This window comes from Rhinoderma darwinii, unplaced genomic scaffold (assembly GCF_050947455.1).
Source record: "Rhinoderma darwinii isolate aRhiDar2 unplaced genomic scaffold, aRhiDar2.hap1 Scaffold_874, whole genome shotgun sequence".
NCBI classification, from domain to species: Eukaryota; Metazoa; Chordata; class Amphibia; order Anura; family Rhinodermatidae; genus Rhinoderma; species Rhinoderma darwinii.
Window position 1 is genome coordinate 14,810 of NW_027464444.1, and position 22,029 is coordinate 36,838.

Consider the following 22,029-nt stretch of genomic DNA (forward strand, 5'->3'; position numbering starts at 1 on the left):
CAGGTGTTGAAATAATGGGATTAAAAGGGGAGATCCCTTCAGAAAGACAGAAACAATAGCAAAGACAAAAAACACTTTTGGAATCTGCTTTTAGTCAACACATAAGGAAAGGGTGCACCGGTCCTGGAAATACTGCAATACCAGGTCAATGCGTGGAGTGGACAGAGCAAGCTCTATTTCCATCTCCCTGTTCTAAAAATCCATTTAATATATGGTCCCCAGATAGGGGACGTATCAGATATTAAACTGATAAGAACAGATACTACACTTGATCTTAGCCAAAAGGCCGAGAAGCGATAACCCGAACGGGCCGCGCGTTGCCCGAGCCTGCCCGATACTGCTGTTCAGCCCTTGCAGCGATTCAGCCTACTTCTAGGCAATTCCATGGGGCCCTGCAGGCTCACACACTCACAGCTACACGGGAGGTGAATAAAGGCCGGAGAGGAAGCCAGACAGGATTTGCTTCTTTTGCTTGCACCACAATGCAGTGCTGAAAGAGGAGGAATCTACATAAAAACGCCTTCCTGGCAACGCCCAAATGCCCTGCTGCCATGCAGATAAACACTGGCAGCGGCAGCAAGTGCATGCCCACAGCCACCCCTTGTTCCTTCACACCTTGTATCAGCTGTAATCCAGTCCAGTCCAGTGCTGCCTGCTGAGCAGCACTGACCAACACTGCCTGGGCCCAGGCTTTTATCTCTGAGGCCCCATTATGATGTCAGAAAGCTGGCTCTGGAATCCTGAGGGCTCCACTATGACACGTGCAAAGTTCCGTCTGAACTTTATATAAGACGGTGAGGCTCAGTCAGTCACTCAGTGTTGCCTGAGAGGGCAACACTGCAACAGCCGGCCGCCAGGCTGTCTTTTTTTTGCACAGCTAGTTGCCTCCAGGAGGCCACAAGAGGGAGACAAGGGACTGCAAAATGGAAAATAGGCATCCACCAACTTTACAGACAACTTCTCCTTGCTCCTACAACCTCCATCCTTGCACAGTTTGTTATTCTTCTAGGTAACATAGTAACAAATCCAAATTGCTGCTCTCTTTGTAGGCAAGCAAGGCTTTGTTGCAACTGCAATTCTTACTTCTTCTTGAAATGTAGGGACGACAGTACATTCCATCACATCTATCTAGTGTACACAGGTAGGTCCATTGTGGCGGGCAGGCGAGCGGGCGGGCTGCTTTATTGGCTGTTTGCTGTTCCCCTACTCCACTCCACTATTTGACTGTTGTGCTGCATCAATCAATCAATCAATCAATCAATCAATCAATCAATCAATCAATCAATCAATCAGTGGCTGGCTCAGGTGCAGCTCTTTAACTTACCTAAAAGGGAGGGCGGAGAGAAGACAAGGAAGGTGAATGAGGTGTTCCAATGTGAAATGCCGGAAACACAGAAACACAGACGACACACAACAAGAGGTGGCAATCTATTCATTAATTGCATTTAATCAATGAGCTCATTATCACTCATGCATTGTCCAACAGGTGTTGAAATAATGGGATTAAAAGGGGAGATCCCTTCAGAAAGACAGAAACAATAGCAAAGACAAAAAACACTTTTGGAATCTGCTTTTAGTCAACACATAAGGAAAGGGTGCACCGGTCCTGGAAATACTGCAATACCAGGTCAATGCGTGGAGTGGACAGAGCAAGCTCTATTTCCATCTCCCTGTTCTAAAAATCCATTTAATATATGGTCCCCAGATAGGGGACGTATCAGATATTAAACTGATAAGAACAGATACTACACTTGATCTTAGCCAAAAGGCCGAGAAGCGATAACCCGAACGGGCCGCGCGTTGCCCGAGCCTGCCCGATACTGCTGTTCAGCCCTTGCAGCGATTCAGCCTACTTCTAGGCAATTCCATGGGGCCCTGCAGGCTCACACACTCACAGCTACACGGGAGGTGAATAAAGGCCGGAGAGGAAGCCAGACAGGATTTGCTTCTTTTGCTTGCACCACAATGCAGTGCTGAAAGAGGAGGAATCTACATAAAAACGCCTTCCTGGCAACGCCCAAATGCCCTGCTGCCATGCAGATAAACACTGGCAGCGGCAGCAAGTGCATGCCCACAGCCACCCCTTGTTCCTTCACACCTTGTATCAGCTGTAATCCAGTCCAGTCCAGTGCTGCCTGCTGAGCAGCACTGACCAACACTGCCTGGGCCCAGGCTTTTATCTCTGAGGCCCCATTATGATGTCAGAAAGCTGGCTCTGGAATCCTGAGGGCTCCACTATGACACGTGCAAAGTTCCGTCTGAACTTTATATAAGACGGTGAGGCTCAGTCAGTCACTCAGTGTTGCCTGAGAGGGCAACACTGCAACAGCCGGCCGCCAGGCTGTCTTTTTTTTGCACAGCTAGTTGCCTCCAGGAGGCCACAAGAGGGAGACAAGGGACTGCAAAATGGAAAATAGGCATCCACCAACTTTACAGACAACTTCTCCTTGCTCCTACAACCTCCATCCTTGCACAGTTTGTTATTCTTCTAGGTAACATAGTAACAAATCCAAATTGCTGCTCTCTTTGTAGGCAAGCAAGGCTTTGTTGCAACTGCAATTCTTACTTCTTCTTGAAATGTAGGGACGACAGTACATTCCATCACATCTATCTAGTGTACACAGGTAGGTCCATTGTGGCGGGCAGGCGAGCGGGCGGGCTGCTTTATTGGCTGTTTGCTGTTCCCCTACTCCACTCCACTATTTGACTGTTGTGCTGCATCAATCAATCAATCAATCAATCAATCAATCAATCAATCAATCAGTGGCTGGCTCAGGTGCAGCTCTTTAACTTACCTAAAAGGGAGGGCGGAGAGAAGACAAGGAAGGTGAATGAGGTGTTCCAATGTGAAATGCCGGAAACACAGAAACACAGACGACACACAACAAGAGGTGGCAATCTATTCATTAATTGCATTTAATCAATGAGCTCATTATCACTCATGCATTGTCCAACAGGTGTTGAAATAATGGGATTAAAAGGGGAGATCCCTTCAGAAAGACAGAAACAATAGCAAAGACAAAAAACACTTTTGGAATCTGCTTTTAGTCAACACATAAGGAAAGGGTGCACCGGTCCTGGAAATACTGCAATACCAGGTCAATGCGTGGAGTGGACAGAGCAAGCTCTATTTCCATCTCCCTGTTCTAAAAATCCATTTAATATATGGTCCCCAGATAGGGGACGTATCAGATATTAAACTGATAAGAACAGATACTACACTTGATCTTAGCCAAAAGGCCGAGAAGCGATAACCCGAACGGGCCGCGCGTTGCCCGAGCCTGCCCGATACTGCTGTTCAGCCCTTGCAGCGATTCAGCCTACTTCTAGGCAATTCCATGGGGCCCTGCAGGCTCACACACTCACAGCTACACGGGAGGTGAATAAAGGCCGGAGAGGAAGCCAGACAGGATTTGCTTCTTTTGCTTGCACCACAATGCAGTGCTGAAAGAGGAGGAATCTACATAAAAACGCCTTCCTGGCAACGCCCAAATGCCCTGCTGCCATGCAGATAAACACTGGCAGCGGCAGCAAGTGCATGCCCACAGCCACCCCTTGTTCCTTCACACCTTGTATCAGCTGTAATCCAGTCCAGTCCAGTGCTGCCTGCTGAGCAGCACTGACCAACACTGCCTGGGCCCAGGCTTTTATCTCTGAGGCCCCATTATGATGTCAGAAAGCTGGCTCTGGAATCCTGAGGGCTCCACTATGACACGTGCAAAGTTCCGTCTGAACTTTATATAAGACGGTGAGGCTCAGTCAGTCACTCAGTGTTGCCTGAGAGGGCAACACTGCAACAGCCGGCCGCCAGGCTGTCTTTTTTTTGCACAGCTAGTTGCCTCCAGGAGGCCACAAGAGGGAGACAAGGGACTGCAAAATGGAAAATAGGCATCCACCAACTTTACAGACAACTTCTCCTTGCTCCTACAACCTCCATCCTTGCACAGTTTGTTATTCTTCTAGGTAACATAGTAACAAATCCAAATTGCTGCTCTCTTTGTAGGCAAGCAAGGCTTTGTTGCAACTGCAATTCTTACTTCTTCTTGAAATGTAGGGACGACAGTACATTCCATCACATCCATCTAGTGTACACAGGTAGGTCCATTGTGGCGGGCAGGCGAGCGGGCGGGCTGCTTTATTGGCTGTTTGCTGTTCCCCTACTCCACTCCACTATTTGACTGTTGTGCTGCATCAATCAATCAATCAATCAATCAATCAATCAGTGGCTGGCTCAGGTGCAGCTCTTTAACTTACCTAAAAGGGAGGGCGGAGAGAAGACAAGGAAGGTGAATGAGGTGTTCCAATGTGAAATGCCGGAAACACAGAAACACAGACGACACACAACAAGAGGTGGCAATCTATTCATTAATTGCATTTAATCAATGAGCTCATTATCACTCATGCATTGTCCAACAGGTGTTGAAATAATGGGATTAAAAGGGGAGATCCCTTCAGAAAGACAGAAACAATAGCAAAGACAAAAAACACTTTTGGAATCTGCTTTTAGTCAACACATAAGGAAAGGGTGCACCGGTCCTGGAAATACTGCAATACCAGGTCAATGCGTGGAGTGGACAGAGCAAGCTCTATTTCCATCTCCCTGTTCTAAAAATCCATTTAATATATGGTCTCCAGATAGGGGACGTATCAGATATTAAACTGATAAGAACAGATACTACACTTGATCTTAGCCAAAAGGCCGAGAAGCGATAACCCGAACGGGCCGCGCGTTGCCCGAGCCTGCCCGATACTGCTGTTCAGCCCTTGCAGCGATTCAGCCTACTTCTAGGCAATTCCATGGGGCCCTGCAGGCTCACACACTCACAGCTACACGGGAGGTGAATAAAGGCCGGAGAGGAAGCCAGACAGGATTTGCTTCTTTTGCTTGCACCACAATGCAGTGCTGAAAGAGGAGGAATCTACATAAAAACGCCTTCCTGGCAACGCCCAAATGCCCTGCTGCCATGCAGATAAACACTGGCAGCGGCAGCAAGTGCATGCCCACAGCCACCCCTTGTTCCTTCACACCTTGTATCAGCTGTAATCCAGTCCAGTCCAGTGCTGCCTGCTGAACAGCACTGACCAACACTGCCTGGGCCCAGGCTTTTATCTCTGAGGCCCCATTATGATGTCAGAAAGCTGGCTCTGGAATCCTGAGGGCTCCACTATGACACGTGCAAAGTTCCGTCTGAACTTTATATAAGACGGTGAGGCTCAGTCAGTCACTCAGTGTTGCCTGAGAGGGCAACACTGCAACAGCCGGCCGCCAGGCTGTCTTTTTTTTGCACAGCTAGTTGCCTCCAGGAGGCCACAAGAGGGAGACAAGGGACTGCAAAATGGAAAATAGGCATCCACCAACTTTACAGACAACTTCTCCTTGCTCCTACAACCTCCATCCTTGCACAGTTTGTTATTCTTCTAGGTAACATAGTAACAAATCCAAATTGCTGCTCTCTTTGTAGGCAAGCAAGGCTTTGTTGCAACTGCAATTCTTACTTCTTCTTGAAATGTAGGGACGACAGTACATTCCATCACATCCATCTAGTGTACACAGGTAGGTCCATTGTGGCGGGCAGGCGAGCGGGCGGGCTGCTTTATTGGCTGTTTGCTGTTCCCCTACTCCACTCCACTATTTGACTGTTGTGCTGCATCAATCAATCAATCAATCAATCAATCAATCAATCAATCAATCAATCAATCAATCAGTGGCTGGCTCAGGTGCAGCTCTTTAACTTACCTAAAAGGGAGGGCGGAGAGAAGACAAGGAAGGTGAATGAGGTGTTCCAATGTGAAATGCCGGAAACACAGAAACACAGACGACACACAACAAGAGGTGGCAATCTATTCATTAATTGCATTTAATCAATGAGCTCATTATCACTCATGCATTGTCCAACAGGTGTTGAAATAATGGGATTAAAAGGGGAGATCCCTTCAGAAAGACAGAAACAATAGCAAAGACAAAAAACACTTTTGGAATCTGCTTTTAGTCAACACATAAGGAAAGGGTGCACCGGTCCTGGAAATACTGCAATACCAGGTCAATGCGTGGAGTGGACAGAGCAAGCTCTATTTCCATCTCCCTGTTCTAAAAATCCATTTAATATATGGTCCCCAGATAGGGGACGTATCAGATATTAAACTGATAAGAACAGATACTACACTTGATCTTAGCCAAAAGGCCGAGAAGCGATAACCCGAACGGGCCGCGCGTTGCCCGAGCCTGCCCGATACTGCTGTTCAGCCCTTGCAGCGATTCAGCCTACTTCTAGGCAATTCCATGGGGCCCTGCAGGCTCACACACTCACAGCTACACGGGAGGTGAATAAAGGCCGGAGAGGAAGCCAGACAGGATTTGCTTCTTTTGCTTGCACCACAATGCAGTGCTGAAAGAGGAGGAATCTACATAAAAACGCCTTCCTGGCAACGCCCAAATGCCCTGCTGCCATGCAGATAAACACTGGCAGCGGCAGCAAGTGCATGCCCACAGCCACCCCTTGTTCCTTCACACCTTGTATCAGCTGTAATCCAGTCCAGTCCAGTGCTGCCTGCTGAGCAGCACTGACCAACACTGCCTGGGCCCAGGCTTTTATCTCTGAGGCCCCATTATGATGTCAGAAAGCTGGCTCTGGAATCCTGAGGGCTCCACTATGACACGTGCAAAGTTCCGTCTGAACTTTATATAAGACGGTGAGGCTCAGTCAGTCACTCAGTGTTGCCTGAGAGGGCAACACTGCAACAGCCGGCCGCCAGGCTGTCTTTTTTTTGCACAGCTAGTTGCCTCCAGGAGGCCACAAGAGGGAGACAAGGGACTGCAAAATGGAAAATAGGCATCCACCAACTTTACAGACAACTTCTCCTTGCTCCTACAACCTCCATCCTTGCACAGTTTGTTATTCTTCTAGGTAACATAGTAACAAATCCAAATTGCTGCTCTCTTTGTAGGCAAGCAAGGCTTTGTTGCAACTGCAATTCTTACTTCTTCTTGAAATGTAGGGACGACAGTACATTCCATCACATCCATCTAGTGTACACAGGTAGGTCCATTGTGGCGGGCAGGCGAGCGGGCGGGCTGCTTTATTGGCTGTTTGCTGTTCCCCTACTCCACTCCACTATTTGACTGTTGTGCTGCATCAATCAATCAATCAATCCATCAATCAATCAATCAATCAATCAATCAATCAATCAATCAATCAATCAATCAATCAATCAATCAGTGGCTGGCTCAGGTGCAGCTCTTTAACTTACCTAAAAGGGAGGGCGGAGAGAAGACAAGGAAGGTGAATGAGGTGTTCCAATGTGAAATGCCGGAAACACAGAAACACAGACGACACACAACAAGAGGTGGCAATCTATTCATTAATTGCATTTAATCAATGAGCTCATTATCACTCATGCATTGTCCAACAGGTGTTGAAATAATGGGATTAAAAGGGGAGATCCCTTCAGAAAGACAGAAACAATAGCAAAGACAAAAAACACTTTTGGAATCTGCTTTTAGTCAACACATAAGGAAAGGGTGCACCGGTCCTGGAAATACTGCAATACCAGGTCAATGCGTGGAGTGGACAGAGCAAGCTCTATTTCCATCTCCCTGTTCTAAAAATCCATTTAATATATGGTCCCCAGATAGGGGACGTATCAGATATTAAACTGATAAGAACAGATACTACACTTGATCTTAGCCAAAAGGCCGAGAAGCGATAACCCGAACGGGCCGCGCGTTGCCCGAGCCTGCCCGATACTGCTGTTCAGCCCTTGCAGCGATTCAGCCTACTTCTAGGCAATTCCATGGGGCCCTGCAGGCTCACACACTCACAGCTACACGGGAGGTGAATAAAGGCCGGTGCTTCTTTTGCTTGCACCACAATGCAGTGCTGAAAGAGGAGGAATCTACATAAAAACGCCTTCCTGGCAACGCCCAAATGCCCTGCTGCCATGCAGATAAACACTGGCAGCGGCAGCAAGTGCATGCCCACAGCCACCCCTTGTTCCTTCACACCTTGTATCAGCTGTAATCCAGTCCAGTCCAGTGCTGCCTGCTGAGCAGCACTGACCAACACTGCCTGGGCCCAGGCTTTTATCTCTGAGGCCCCATTATGATGTCAGAAAGCTGGCTCTGGAATCCTGAGGGCTCCACTATGACACGTGCAAAGTTCCGTCTGAACTTTATATAAGACGGTGAGGCTCAGTCAGTCACTCAGTGTTGCCTGAGAGGGCAACACTGCAACAGCCGGCCGCCAGGCTGTCTTTTTTTTGCACAGCTAGTTGCCTCCAGGAGGCCACAAGAGGGAGACAAGGGACTGCAAAATGGAAAATAGGCATCCACCAACTTTACAGACAACTTCTCCTTGCTCCTACAACCTCCATCCTTGCACAGTTTGTTATTCTTCTAGGTAACATAGTAACAAATCCAAATTGCTGCTCTCTTTGTAGGCAAGCAAGGCTTTGTTGCAACTGCAATTCTTACTTCTTCTTGAAATGTAGGGACGACAGTACATTCCATCACATCCATCTAGTGTACACAGGTAGGTCCATTGTGGCGGGCAGGCGAGCGGGCGGGCTGCTTTATTGGCTGTTTGCTGTTCCCCTACTCCACTCCACTATTTGACTGTTGTGCTGCATCAATCAATCAATCAATCCATCAATCAATCAATCAATCAATCAATCAATCAATCAATCAATCAATCAATCAGTGGCTGGCTCAGGTGCAGCTCTTTAACTTACCTAAAAGGGAGGGCGGAGAGAAGACAAGGAAGGTGAATGAGGTGTTCCAATGTGAAATGCCGGAAACACAGAAACACAGACGACACACAACAAGAGGTGGCAATCTATTCATTAATTGCATTTAATCAATGAGCTCATTATCACTCATGCATTGTCCAACAGGTGTTGAAATAATGGGATTAAAAGGGGAGATCCCTTCAGAAAGACAGAAACAATAGCAAAGACAAAAAACACTTTTGGAATCTGCTTTTAGTCAACACATAAGGAAAGGGTGCACCGGTCCTGGAAATACTGCAATACCAGGTCAATGCGTGGAGTGGACAGAGCAAGCTCTATTTCCATCTCCCTGTTCTAAAAATCCATTTAATATATGGTCCCCAGATAGGGGACGTATCAGATATTAAACTGATAAGAACAGATACTACACTTGATCTTAGCCAAAAGGCCGAGAAGCGATAACCCGAACGGGCCGCGCGTTGCCCGAGCCTGCCCGATACTGCTGTTCAGCCCTTGCAGCGATTCAGCCTACTTCTAGGCAATTCCATGGGGCCCTGCAGGCTCACACACTCACAGCTACACGGGAGGTGAATAAAGGCCGGAGAGGAAGCCAGACAGGATTTGCTTCTTTTGCTTGCACCACAATGCAGTGCTGAAAGAGGAGGAATCTACATAAAAACGCCTTCCTGGCAACGCCCAAATGCCCTGCTGCCATGCAGATAAACACTGGCAGCGGCAGCAAGTGCATGCCCACAGCCACCCCTTGTTCCTTCACACCTTGTATCAGCTGTAATCCAGTCCAGTCCAGTGCTGCCTGCTGAGCAGCACTGACCAACACTGCCTGGGCCCAGGCTTTTATCTCTGAGGCCCCATTATGATGTCAGAAAGCTGGCTCTGGAATCCTGAGGGCTCCACTATGACACGTGCAAAGTTCCGTCTGAACTTTATATAAGACGGTGAGGCTCAGTCAGTCACTCAGTGTTGCCTGAGAGGGCAACACTGCAACAGCCGGCCGCCAGGCTGTCTTTTTTTTGCACAGCTAGTTGCCTCCAGGAGGCCACAAGAGGGAGACAAGGGACTGCAAAATGGAAAATAGGCATCCACCAACTTTACAGACAACTTCTCCTTGCTCCTACAACCTCCATCCTTGCACAGTTTGTTATTCTTCTAGGTAACATAGTAACAAATCCAAATTGCTGCTCTCTTTGTAGGCAAGCAAGGCTTTGTTGCAACTGCAATTCTTACTTCTTCTTGAAATGTAGGGACGACAGTACATTCCATCACATCCATCTAGTGTACACAGGTAGGTCCATTGTGGCGGGCAGGCGAGCGGGCGGGCTGCTTTATTGGCTGTTTGCTGTTCCCCTACTCCACTCCACTATTTGACTGTTGTGCTGCATCAATCAATCAATCAATCAATCAATCAATCAATCAATCAATCAGTGGCTGGCTCAGGTGCAGCTCTTTAACTTACCTAAAAGGGAGGGCGGAGAGAAGACAAGGAAGGTGAATGAGGTGTTCCAATGTGAAATGCCGGAAACACAGAAACACAGACGACACACAACAAGAGGTGGCAATCTATTCATTAATTGCATTTAATCAATGAGCTCATTATCACTCATGCATTGTCCAACAGGTGTTGAAATAATGGGATTAAAAGGGGAGATCCCTTCAGAAAGACAGAAACAATAGCAAAGACAAAAAACACTTTTGGAATCTGCTTTTAGTCAACACATAAGGAAAGGGTGCACCGGTCCTGGAAATACTGCAATACCAGGTCAATGCGTGGAGTGGACAGAGCAAGCTCTATTTCCATCTCCCTGTTCTAAAAATCCATTTAATATATGGTCCCCGGATAGGGGACGTATCAGATATTAAACTGATAAGAACAGATACTACACTTGATCTTAGCCAAAAGGCCGAGAAGCGATAACCCGAACGGGCCGCGCGTTGCCCGAGCCTGCCCGATACTGCTGTTCAGCCCTTGCAGCGATTCAGCCTACTTCTAGGCAATTCCATGGGGCCCTGCAGGCTCACACACTCACAGCTACACGGGAGGTGAATAAAGGCCGGAGAGGAAGCCAGACAGGATTTGCTTCTTTTGCTTGCACCACAATGCAGTGCTGAAAGAGGAGGAATCTACATAAAAACGCCTTCCTGGCAACGCCCAAATGCCCTGCTGCCATGCAGATAAACACTGGCAGCGGCAGCAAGTGCATGCCCACAGCCACCCCTTGTTCCTTCACACCTTGTATCAGCTGTAATCCAGTCCAGTCCAGTGCTGCCTGCTGAGCAGCACTGACCAACACTGCCTGGGCCCAGGCTTTTATCTCTGAGGCCCCATTATGATGTCAGAAAGCTGGCTCTGGAATCCTGAGGGCTCCACTATGACACGTGCAACGTTCCGTCTGAACTTTATATAAGACGGTGAGGCTCAGTCAGTCACTCAGTGTTGCCTGAGAGGGCAACACTGCAACAGCCGGCCGCCAGGCTGTCTTTTTTTTGCACAGCTAGTTGCCTCCAGGAGGCCACAAGAGGGAGACAAGGGACTGCAAAATGGAAAATAGGCATCCACCAACTTTACAGACAACTTCTCCTTGCTCCTACAACCTCCATCCTTGCACAGTTTGTTATTCTTCTAGGTAACATAGTAACAAATCCAAATTGCTGCTCTCTTTGTAGGCAAGCAAGGCTTTGTTGCAACTGCAATTCTTACTTCTTCTTGAAATGTAGGGACGACAGTACATTCCATCACATCCATCTAGTGTACACAGGTAGGTCCATTGTGGCGGGCAGGCGAGCGGGCGGGCTGCTTTATTGGCTGTTTGCTGTTCCCCTACTCCACTCCACTATTTGACTGTTGTGCTGCATCAATCAATCAATCAATCAATCAATCAATCAATCAATCAGTGGCTGGCTCAGGTGCAGCTCTTTAACTTACCTAAAAGGGAGGGCGGAGAGAAGACAAGGAAGGTGAATGAGGTGTTCCAATGTGAAATGCCGGAAACACAGAAACACAGACGACACACAACAAGAGGTGGCAATCTATTCATTAATTGCATTTAATCAATGAGCTCATTATCACTCATGCATTGTCCAACAGGTGTTGAAATAATGGGATTAAAAGGGGAGATCCCTTCAGAAAGACAGAAACAATAGCAAAGACAAAAAACACTTTTGGAATCTGCTTTTAGTCAACACATAAGGAAAGGGTGCACCGGTCCTGGAAATACTGCAATACCAGGTCAATGCGTGGAGTGGACAGAGCAAGCTCTATTTCCATCTCCCTGTTCTAAAAATCCATTTAATATATGGTCCCCGGATAGGGGACGTATCAGATATTAAACTGATAAGAACAGATACTACACTTGATCTTAGCCAAAAGGCCGAGAAGCGATAACCTGAACGGGCCGCGCGTTGCCCGAGCCTGCCCGATACTGCTGTTCAGCCCTTGCAGCGATTCAGCCTACTTCTAGGCAATTCCATGGGGCCCTGCAGGCTCACACACTCACAGCTACACGGGAGGTGAATAAAGGCCGGAGAGGAAGCCAGACAGGATTTGCTTCTTTTGCTTGCACCACAATGCAGTGCTGAAAGAGGAGGAATCTACATAAAAACGCCTTCCTGGCAACGCCCAAATGCCCTGCTGCCATGCAGATAAACACTGGCAGCGGCAGCAAGTGCATGCCCACAGCCACCCCTTGTTCCTTCACACCTTGTATCAGCTGTAATCCAGTCCAGTCCAGTGCTGCCTGCTGAGCAGCACTGACCAACACTGCCTGGGCCCAGGCTTTTATCTCTGAGGCCCCATTATGATGTCAGAAAGCTGGCTCTGGAATCCTGAGGGCTCCACTATGACACGTGCAAAGTTCCGTCTGAACTTTATATAAGACGGTGAGGCTCAGTCAGTCACTCAGTGTTGCCTGAGAGGGCAACACTGCAACAGCCGGCCGCCAGGCTGTCTTTTTTTTGCACAGCTAGTTGCCTCCAGGAGGCCACAAGAGGGAGACAAGGGACTGCAAAATGGAAAATAGGCATCCACCAACTTTACAGACAACTTCTCCTTGCTCCTACAACCTCCATCCTTGCACAGTTTGTTATTCTTCTAGGTAACATAGTAACAAATCCAAATTGCTGCTCTCTTTGTAGGCAATCAAGGCTTTGTTGCAACTGCAATTCTTACTTCTTCTTGAAATGTAGGGACGACAGTACATTCCATCACATCCATCTAGTGTACACAGGTAGGTCCATTGTGGCGGGCAGGCGAGCGGGCGGGCTGCTTTATTGGCTGTTTGCTGTTCCCCTACTCCACTCCACTATTTGACTGTTGTGCTGCATCAATCAATCAATCAATCAATCAATCAATCAATCAATCAATCAATCAATCAATCAATCAGTGGCTGGCTCAGGTGCAGCTCTTTAACTTACCTAAAAGGGAGGGCGGAGAGAAGACAAGGAAGGTGAATGAGGTGTTCCAATGTGAAATGCCGGAAACACAGAAACACAGACGACACACAACAAGAGGTGGCAATCTATTCATTAATTGCATTTAATCAATGAGCTCATTATCACTCATGCATTGTCCAACAGGTGTTGAAATAATGGGATTAAAAGGGGAGATCCCTTCAGAAAGACAGAAACAATAGCAAAGACAAAAAACACTTTTGGAATCTGCTTTTAGTCAACACATAAGGAAAGGGTGCACCGGTCCTGGAAATACTGCAATACCAGGTCAATGCGTGGAGTGGACAGAGCAAGCTCTATTTCCATCTCCCTGTTCTAAAAATCCATTTAATATATGGTCCCCAGATAGGGGACGTATCAGATATTAAACTGATAAGAACAGATACTACACTTGATCTTAGCCAAAAGGCCGAGAAGCGATAACCCGAACGGGCCGCGCGTTGCCCGAGCCTGCCCGATACTGCTGTTCAGCCCTTGCAGCGATTCAGCCTACTTCTAGGCAATTCCATGGGGCCCTGCAGGCTCACACACTCACAGCTACACGGGAGGTGAATAAAGGCCGGAGAGGAAGCCAGACAGGATTTGCTTCTTTTGCTTGCACCACAATGCAGTGCTGAAAGAGGAGGAATCTACATAAAAACGCCTTCCTGGCAACGCCCAAATGCCCTGCTGCCATGCAGATAAACACTGGCAGCGGCAGCAAGTGCATGCCCACAGCCACCCCTTGTTCCTTCACACCTTGTATCAGCTGTAATCCAGTCCAGTCCAGTGCTGCCTGCTGAGCAGCACTGACCAACACTGCCTGGGCCCAGGCTTTTATCTCTGAGGCCCCATTATGATGTCAGAAAGCTGGCTCTGGAATCCTGAGGGCTCCACTATGACACGTGCAAAGTTCCGTCTGAACTTTATATAAGACGGTGAGGCTCAGTCAGTCACTCAGTGTTGCCTGAGAGGGCAACACTGCAACAGCCGGCCGCCAGGCTGTCTTTTTTTTGCACAGCTAGTTGCCTCCAGGAGGCCACAAGAGGGAGACAAGGGACTGCAAAATGGAAAATAGGCATCCACCAACTTTACAGACAACTTCTCCTTGCTCCTACAACCTCCATCCTTGCACAGTTTGTTATTCTTCTAGGTAACATAGTAACAAATCCAAATTGCTGCTCTCTTTGTAGGCAAGCAAGGCTTTGTTGCAACTGCAATTCTTACTTCTTCTTGAAATGTAGGGACGACAGTACATTCCATCACATCCATCTAGTGTACACAGGTAGGTCCATTGTGGCGGGCAGGCGAGCGGGCGGGCTGCTTTATTGGCTGTTTGCTGTTCCCCTACTCCACTCCACTATTTGACTGTTGTGCTGCATCAATCAATCAATCAATCAATCAATCAATCAATCAATCAATCAATCAATCAATCAATCAGTGGCTGGCTCAGGTGCAGCTCTTTAACTTACCTAAAAGGGAGGGCGGAGAGAAGACAAGGAAGGTGAATGAGGTGTTCCAATGTGAAATGCCGGAAACACAGAAACACAGACGACACACAACAAGAGGTGGCAATCTATTCATTAATTGCATTTAATCAATGAGCTCATTATCACTCATGCATTGTCCAACAGGTGTTGAAATAATGGGATTAAAAGGGGAGATCCCTTCAGAAAGACAGAAACAATAGCAAAGACAAAAAACACTTTTGGAATCTGCTTTTAGTCAACACATAAGGAAAGGGTGCACCGGTCCTGGAAATACTGCAATACCAGGTCAATGCGTGGAGTGGACAGAGCAAGCTCTATTTCCATCTCCCTGTTCTAAAAATCCATTTAATATATGGTCCCCAGATAGGGGACGTATCAGATATTAAACTGATAAGAACAGATACTACACTTGATCTTAGCCAAAAGGCCGAGAAGCGATAACCCGAACGGGCCGCGCGTTGCCCGAGCCTGCCCGATACTGCTGTTCAGCACTTGCAGCGATTCAGCCTACTTCTAGGCAATTCCATGGGGCCCTGCAGGCTCACACACTCACAGCTACACGGGAGGTGAATAAAGGCCGGAGAGGAAGCCAGACAGGATTTGCTTCTTTTGCTTGCACCACAATGCAGTGCTGAAAGAGGAGGAATCTACATAAAAACGCCTTCCTGGCAACGCCCAAATGCCCTGCTGCCATGCAGATAAACACTGGCAGCGGCAGCAAGTGCATGCCCACAGCCACCCCTTGTTCCTTCACACCTTGTATCAGCTGTAATCCAGTCCAGTCCAGTGCTGCCTGCTGAGCAGCACTGACCAACACTGCCTGGGCCCAGGCTTTTATCTCTGAGGCCCCATTATGATGTCAGAAAGCTGGCTCTGGAATCCTGAGGGCTCCACTATGACACGTGCAAAGTTCCGTCTGAACTTTATATAAGACGGTGAGGCTCAGTCAGTCACTCAGTGTTGCCTGAGAGGGCAACACTGCAACAGCCGGCCGCCAGGCTGTCTTTTTTTTGCACAGCTAGTTGCCTCCAGGAGGCCACAAGAGGGAGACAAGGGACTGCAAAATGGAAAATAGGCATCCACCAACTTTACAGACAACTTCTCCTTGCTCCTACAACCTCCATCCTTGCACAGTTTGTTATTCTTCTAGGTAACATAGTAACAAATCCAAATTGCTGCTCTCTTTGTAGGCAATCAAGGCTTTGTTGCAACTGCAATTCTTACTTCTTCTTGAAATGTAGGGACGACAGTACATTCCATCACATCCATCTAGTGTACACAGGTAGGTCCATTGTGGCGGGCAGGCGAGCGGGCGGGCTGCTTTATTGGCTGTTTGCTGTTCCCCTACTCCACTCCACTATTTGACTGTTGTGCTGCATCAATCAATCAATCAATCAATCAATCAATCAATCAATCAATCAATCAATCAATCAATCAGTGGCTGGCTCAGGTGCAGCTCTTTAACTTACCTAAAAGGGAGGGCGGAGAGAAGACAAGGAAGGTGAATGAGGTGTTCCAATGTGAAATGCCGGAAACACAGAAACACAGACGACACACAACAAGAGGTGGCAATCTATTCATTAATTGCATTTAATCAATGAGCTCATTATCACTCATGCATTGTCCAACAGGTGTTGAAATAATGGGATTAAAAGGGGAGATCCCTTCAGAAAGACAGAAACAATAGCAAAGACAAAAAACACTTTTGGAATCTGCTTTTAGTCAACACATAAGGAAAGGGTGCACCGGTCCTGGAAATACTGCAATACCAGGTCAATGCGTGGAGTGGACAGAGCAAGCTCTATTTCCATCTCCCTGTTCTAAAAATCCATTTAATATATGGTCCCCAGATAGGGGACGTATCAGATATTAAACTGATAAGAACAGATACTACACTTGATCTTAGCCAAAAGGCCGAGAAGCGATAACCCGAACGGGCCGCGCGTTGCCCGAGCCTGCCCGATACTGCTGTTCAGCCCTTGCAGCGATTCAGCCTACTTCTAGGCAATTCCATGGGGCCCTGCAGGCTCACACACTCACAGCTACACGGGAGGTGAATAAAGGCCGGAGAGGAAGCCAGACAGGATTTGCTTCTTTTGCTTGCACCACAATGCAGTGCTGAAAGAGGAGGAATCTACATAAAAACGCCTTCCTGGCAACGCCCAAATGCCCTGCTGCCATGCAGATAAACACTGGCAGCGGCAGCAAGTGCATGCCCACAGCCACCCCTTGTTCCTTCACACCTTGTATCAGCTGTAATCCAGTCCAGTCCAGTGCTGCCTGCTGAGCAGCACTGACCAACACTGCCTGGGCCCAGGCTTTTATCTCTGAGGCCCCATTATGATGTCAGAAAGCTGGCTCTGGAATCCTGAGGGCTCCACTATGACACGTGCAAAGTTCCGTCTGAACTTTATATAAGACGGTGAGGCTCAGTCAGTCACTCAGTGTTGCCTGAGAGGGCAACACTGCAACAGCCGGCCGCCAGGCTTTCTTTTTTTTGCACAGCTAGTTGCCTCCAGGAGGCCACAAGAGGGAGACAAGGGACTGCAAAATGGAAAATAGGCATCCACCAACTTTACAGACAACTTCTCCTTGCTCCTACAACCTCCATCCTTGCACAGTTTGTTATTCTTCTAGGTAACATAGTAACAAATCCAAATTGCTGCTCTCTTTGTAGGCAAGCAAGGCTTTGTTGCAACTGCAATTCTTACTTCTTCTTGAAATGTAGGGACGACAGTACATTCCATCACATCCATCTAGTGTACACAGGTAGGTCCATTGTGGCGGGCAGGCGAGCGGGCGGGCTGCTTTATTGGCTGTTTGCTGTTCCCCTACTCCACTCCACTATTTGACTGTTGTGCTGCATCAATCAATCAATCAATCAATCAATCAATCAATCAATCAATCAATCAATCAGTGGCTGGCTCAGGTGCAGCTCTTTAACTTACCTAAAAGGGAGGGCGGAGAGAAGACAAGGAAGGTGAATGAGGTGTTCCAATGTGAAATGCCGGAAACACAGAAACACAGACGACACACAACAAGAGGTGGCAATCTATTCATTAATTGCATTTAATCAATGAGCTCATTATCACTCATGCATTGTCCAACAGGTGTTGAAATAATGGGATTAAAAGGGGAGATCCCTTCAGAAAGACAGAAACAATAGCAAAGACAAAAAACACTTTTGGAATCTGCTTTTAGTCAACACATAAGGAAAGGGTGCACCGGTCCTGGAAATACTGCAATACCAGGTCAATGCGTGGAGTGGACAGAGCAAGCTCTATTTCCATCTCCCTGTTCTAAAAATCCATTTAATATATGGTCCCCAGATAGGGGACGTATCAGATATTAAACTGATAAGAACAGATACTACACTTGATCTTAGCCAAAAGGCCGAGAAGCGATAACCCGAACGGGCCGCGCGTTGCCCGAGCCTGCCCGATACTGCTGTTCAGCCCTTGCAGCGATTCAGCCTACTTCTAGGCAATTCCATGGGGCCCTGCAGGCTCACACACTCACAGCTACACGGGAGGTGAATAAAGGCCGGAGAGGAAGCCAGACAGGATTTGCTTCTTTTGCTTGCACCACAATGCAGTGCTGAAAGAGGAGGAATCTACATAAAAACGCCTTCCTGGCAACGCCCAAATGCCCTGCTGCCATGCAGATAAACACTGGCAGCGGCAGCAAGTGCATGCCCACAGCCACCCCTTGTTCCTTCACACCTTGTATCAGCTGTAATCCAGTCCAGTCCAGTGCTGCCTGCTGAGCAGCACTGACCAACACTGCCTGGGCCCAGGCTTTTATCTCTGAGGCCCCATTATGATGTCAGAAAGCTGGCTCTGGAATCCTGAGGGCTCCACTATGACACGTGCAAAGTTCCGTCTGAACTTTATATAAGACGGTGAGGCTCAGTCAGTCACTCAGTGTTGCCTGAGAGGGCAACACTGCAACAGCCGGCCGCCAGGCTGTCTTTTTTTTGCACAGCTAGTTGCCTCCAGGAGGCCACAAGAGGGAGACAAGGGACTGCAAAATGGAAAATAGGCATCCACCAACTTTACAGACAACTTCTCCTTGCTCCTACAACCTCCATCCTTGCACAGTTTGTTATTCTTCTAGGTAACATAGTAACAAATCCAAATTGCTGCTCTCTTTGTAGGCAAGCAAGGCTTTGTTGCAACTGCAATTCTTACTTCTTCTTGAAATGTAGGGACGACAGTACATTCCATCACATCCATCTAGTGTACACAGGTAGGTCCATTGTGGCGGGCAGGCGAGCGGGCGGGCTGCTTTATTGGCTGTTTGCTGTTCCCCTACTCCACTCCACTATTTGACTGTTGTGCTGCATCAATCAATCAATCAATCAATCAATCAATCAATCAATCAATCAATCAATCAATCAATCAGTGGCTGGCTCAGGTGCAGCTCTTTAACTTACCTAAAAGGGAGGGCGGAGAGAAGACAAGGAAGGTGAATGAGGTGTTCCAATGTGAAATGCCGGAAACACAGAAACACAGACGACACACAACAAGAGGTGGCAATCTATTCATTAATTGCATTTAATCAATGAGCTCATTATCACTCATGCATTGTCCAACAGGTGTTGAAATAATGGGATTAAAAGGGGAGATCCCTTCAGAAAGACAGAAACAATAGCAAAGACAAAAAACACTTTTGGAATCTGCTTTTAGTCAACACATAAGGAAAGGGTGCACCGGTCCTGGAAATACTGCAATACCAGGTCAATGCGTGGAGTGGACAGAGCAAGCTCTATTTCCATCTCCCTGTTCTAAAAATCCATTTAATATATGGTCCCCAGATAGGGGACGTATCAGATATTAAACTGATAAGAACAGATACTACACTTGATCTTAGCCAAAAGGCCGAGAAGCGATAACCCGAACGGGCCGCGCGTTGCCCGAGCCTGCCCGATACTGCTGTTCAGCCCTTGCAGCGATTCAGCCTACTTCTAGGCAATTCCATGGGGCCCTGCAGGCTCACACACTCACAGCTACACGGGAGGTGAATAAAGGCCGGAGAGGAAGCCAGACAGGATTTGCTTCTTTTGCTTGCACCACAATGCAGTGCTGAAAGAGGAGGAATCTACATAAAAACGCCTTCCTGGCAACGCCCAAATGCCCTGCTGCCATGCAGATAAACACTGGCAGCGGCAGCAAGTGCATGCCCACAGCCACCCCTTGTTCCTTCACACCTTGTATCAGCTGTAATCCAGTCCAGTCCAGTGCTGCCTGCTGAGCAGCACTGACCAACACTGCCTGGGCCCAGGCTTTTATCTCTGAGGCCCCATTATGATGTCAGAAAGCTGGCTCTGGAATCCTGAGGGCTCCACTATGACACGTGCAAAGTTCCGTCTGAACTTTATATAAGACGGTGAGGCTCAGTCAGTCACTCAGTGTTGCCTGAGAGGGCAACACTGCAACAGCCGGCCGCCAGGCTGTCTTTTTTTTGCACAGCTAGTTGCCTCCAGGAGGCCACAAGAGGGAGACAAGGGACTGCAAAATGGAAAATAGGCATCCACCAACTTTACAGACAACTTCTCCTTGCTCCTACAACCTCCATCCTTGCACAGTTTGTTATTCTTCTAGGTAACATAGTAACAAATCCAAATTGCTGCTCTCTTTGTAGGCAAGCAAGGCTTTGTTGCAACTGCAATTCTTACTTCTTCTTGAAATGTAGGGACGACAGTACATTCCATCACATCCATCTAGTGTACACAGGTAGGTCCATTGTGGCGGGCAGGCGAGCGGGCGGGCTGCTTTATTGGCTGTTTGCTGTTCCCCTACTCCACTCCACTATTTGACTGTTGTGCTGCATCAATCAATCAATCAATCAATCAATCAATCAATCAATCAATCAATCAATCAGTGGCTGGCTCAGGTGCAGCTCTTTAACTTACCTAAAAGGGAGGGCGGAGAGAAGACAAGGAAGGTGAATGAGGTGTTCCAATGTGAAATGCCGGAAACACAGAAACACAGACGACACACAACAAGAGGTGGCAATCTATTCATTAATTGCATTTAATCAATGAGCTCATTATCACTCATGCATTGTCCAACAGGTGTTGAAATAATGGGATTAAAAGGGGAGATCCCTTCAGAAAGACAGAAACAATAGCAAAGACAAAAAACACTTTTGGAATCTGCTTTTAGTCAACACATAAGGAAAGGGTGCACCGGTCCTGGAAATACTGCAATACCAGGTCAATGCGTGGAGTGGACAGAGCAAGCTCTATTTCCATCTCCCTGTTCTAAAAATCCATTTAATATATGGTCCCCAGATAGGGGACGTATCAGATATTAAACTGATAAGAACAGATACTACACTTGATCTTAGCCAAAAGGCCGAGAAGCGATAACCCGAACGGGCCGCGCGTTGCCCGAGCCTACCCGATACTGCTGTTCAGCCCTTGCAGCGATTCAGCCTACTTCTAGGCAATTCCATGGGGCCCTGCAGGCTCACACACTCACAGCTACACGGGAGGTGAATAAAGGCCGGAGAGGAAGCCAGACAGGATTTGCTTCTTTTGCTTGCACCACAATGCAGTGCTGAAAGAGGAGGAATCTACATAAAAACGCCTTCCTGGCAACGCCCAAATGCCCTGCTGCCATGCAGATAAACACTGGCAGCGGCAGCAAGTGCATGCCCACAGCCACCCCTTGTTCCTTCACACCTTGTATCAGCTGTAATCCAGTCCAGTCCAGTGCTGCCTGCTGAGCAGCACTGACCAACACTGCCTGGGCCCAGGCTTTTATCTCTGAGGCCCCATTATGATGTCAGAAAGCTGGCTCTGGAATCCTGAGGGCTCCACTATGACACGTGCAAAGTTCCGTCTGAACTTTATATAAGACGGTGAGGCTCAGTCAGTCACTCAGTGTTGCCTGAGAGGGCAACACTGCAACAGCCGGCCGCCAGGCTGTCTTTTTTTTGCACAGCTAGTTGCCTCCAGGAGGCCACAAGATGGAGACAAGGGACTGCAAAATGGAAAATAGGCATCCACCAACTTTACAGACAACTTCTCCTTGCTCCTACAACCTCCATCCTTGCACAGTTTGTTATTCTTCTAGGTAACATAGTAACAAATCCAAATTGCTGCTCTCTTTGTAGGCAAGCAAGGCTTTGTTGCAACTGCAATTCTTACTTCTTCTTGAAATGTAGGGACGACAGTACATTCCATCACATCCATCTAGTGTACACAGGTAGGTCCATTGTGGCGGGCAGGCGAGCGGGCGGGCTGCTTTATTGGCTGTTTGCTGTTCCCCTACTCCACTCCACTATTTGACTGTTGTGCTGCATCAATCAATCAATCAATCAATCAATCAATCAATCAATCAATCAATCAATCAGTGGCTGGCTC

General features: G+C 47.8%; 15 non-coding genes across 15 annotated transcripts; all 15 read right to left on the reverse strand.

Moving 5' to 3' along the window:
• Positions 1 to 107: 107 nt before the first annotated feature.
• On the reverse strand, positions 108 to 298 carry LOC142731813 (U2 spliceosomal RNA). The gene has a single exon (XR_012879201.1). It is a non-coding gene; the product is annotated as a U2 spliceosomal RNA (small nuclear RNA).
• Positions 299 to 1,590: 1,292 nt separating this feature from the next.
• LOC142731814 (U2 spliceosomal RNA) lies at positions 1,591 to 1,781 on the reverse strand. The gene has a single exon (XR_012879202.1). It is a non-coding gene; the product is annotated as a U2 spliceosomal RNA (small nuclear RNA).
• Positions 1,782 to 3,061: 1,280 nt separating this feature from the next.
• Positions 3,062 to 3,252, reverse strand: LOC142731815 (U2 spliceosomal RNA). Its single transcript, XR_012879203.1, has one exon. It is a non-coding gene; the product is annotated as a U2 spliceosomal RNA (small nuclear RNA).
• Positions 3,253 to 4,520: 1,268 nt separating this feature from the next.
• LOC142731804 (U2 spliceosomal RNA) lies at positions 4,521 to 4,711 on the reverse strand. The gene has a single exon (XR_012879195.1). It is a non-coding gene; the product is annotated as a U2 spliceosomal RNA (small nuclear RNA).
• A 1,292-nt stretch (positions 4,712 to 6,003) lies between these two features.
• LOC142731816 (U2 spliceosomal RNA) lies at positions 6,004 to 6,194 on the reverse strand. Its single transcript, XR_012879204.1, has one exon. It is a non-coding gene; the product is annotated as a U2 spliceosomal RNA (small nuclear RNA).
• A 1,320-nt stretch (positions 6,195 to 7,514) lies between these two features.
• On the reverse strand, positions 7,515 to 7,705 carry LOC142731817 (U2 spliceosomal RNA). Its single transcript, XR_012879205.1, has one exon. It is a non-coding gene; the product is annotated as a U2 spliceosomal RNA (small nuclear RNA).
• A 1,288-nt stretch (positions 7,706 to 8,993) lies between these two features.
• LOC142731818 (U2 spliceosomal RNA) lies at positions 8,994 to 9,184 on the reverse strand. Its single transcript, XR_012879206.1, has one exon. It is a non-coding gene; the product is annotated as a U2 spliceosomal RNA (small nuclear RNA).
• A 1,280-nt stretch (positions 9,185 to 10,464) lies between these two features.
• On the reverse strand, positions 10,465 to 10,655 carry LOC142731799 (U2 spliceosomal RNA). Its single transcript, XR_012879190.1, has one exon. It is a non-coding gene; the product is annotated as a U2 spliceosomal RNA (small nuclear RNA).
• Positions 10,656 to 11,931: 1,276 nt separating this feature from the next.
• On the reverse strand, positions 11,932 to 12,122 carry LOC142731800 (U2 spliceosomal RNA). Its single transcript, XR_012879191.1, has one exon. It is a non-coding gene; the product is annotated as a U2 spliceosomal RNA (small nuclear RNA).
• Positions 12,123 to 13,418: 1,296 nt separating this feature from the next.
• Positions 13,419 to 13,609, reverse strand: LOC142731821 (U2 spliceosomal RNA). Its single transcript, XR_012879208.1, has one exon. It is a non-coding gene; the product is annotated as a U2 spliceosomal RNA (small nuclear RNA).
• A 1,296-nt stretch (positions 13,610 to 14,905) lies between these two features.
• On the reverse strand, positions 14,906 to 15,096 carry LOC142731822 (U2 spliceosomal RNA). The gene has a single exon (XR_012879209.1). It is a non-coding gene; the product is annotated as a U2 spliceosomal RNA (small nuclear RNA).
• A 1,296-nt stretch (positions 15,097 to 16,392) lies between these two features.
• Positions 16,393 to 16,583, reverse strand: LOC142731823 (U2 spliceosomal RNA). The gene has a single exon (XR_012879210.1). It is a non-coding gene; the product is annotated as a U2 spliceosomal RNA (small nuclear RNA).
• Positions 16,584 to 17,871: 1,288 nt separating this feature from the next.
• On the reverse strand, positions 17,872 to 18,062 carry LOC142731824 (U2 spliceosomal RNA). Its single transcript, XR_012879211.1, has one exon. It is a non-coding gene; the product is annotated as a U2 spliceosomal RNA (small nuclear RNA).
• Positions 18,063 to 19,358: 1,296 nt separating this feature from the next.
• LOC142731825 (U2 spliceosomal RNA) lies at positions 19,359 to 19,549 on the reverse strand. The gene has a single exon (XR_012879212.1). It is a non-coding gene; the product is annotated as a U2 spliceosomal RNA (small nuclear RNA).
• A 1,288-nt stretch (positions 19,550 to 20,837) lies between these two features.
• On the reverse strand, positions 20,838 to 21,028 carry LOC142731826 (U2 spliceosomal RNA). Its single transcript, XR_012879213.1, has one exon. It is a non-coding gene; the product is annotated as a U2 spliceosomal RNA (small nuclear RNA).
• Between the last annotated feature and the right edge of the window lie 1,001 nt (positions 21,029 to 22,029).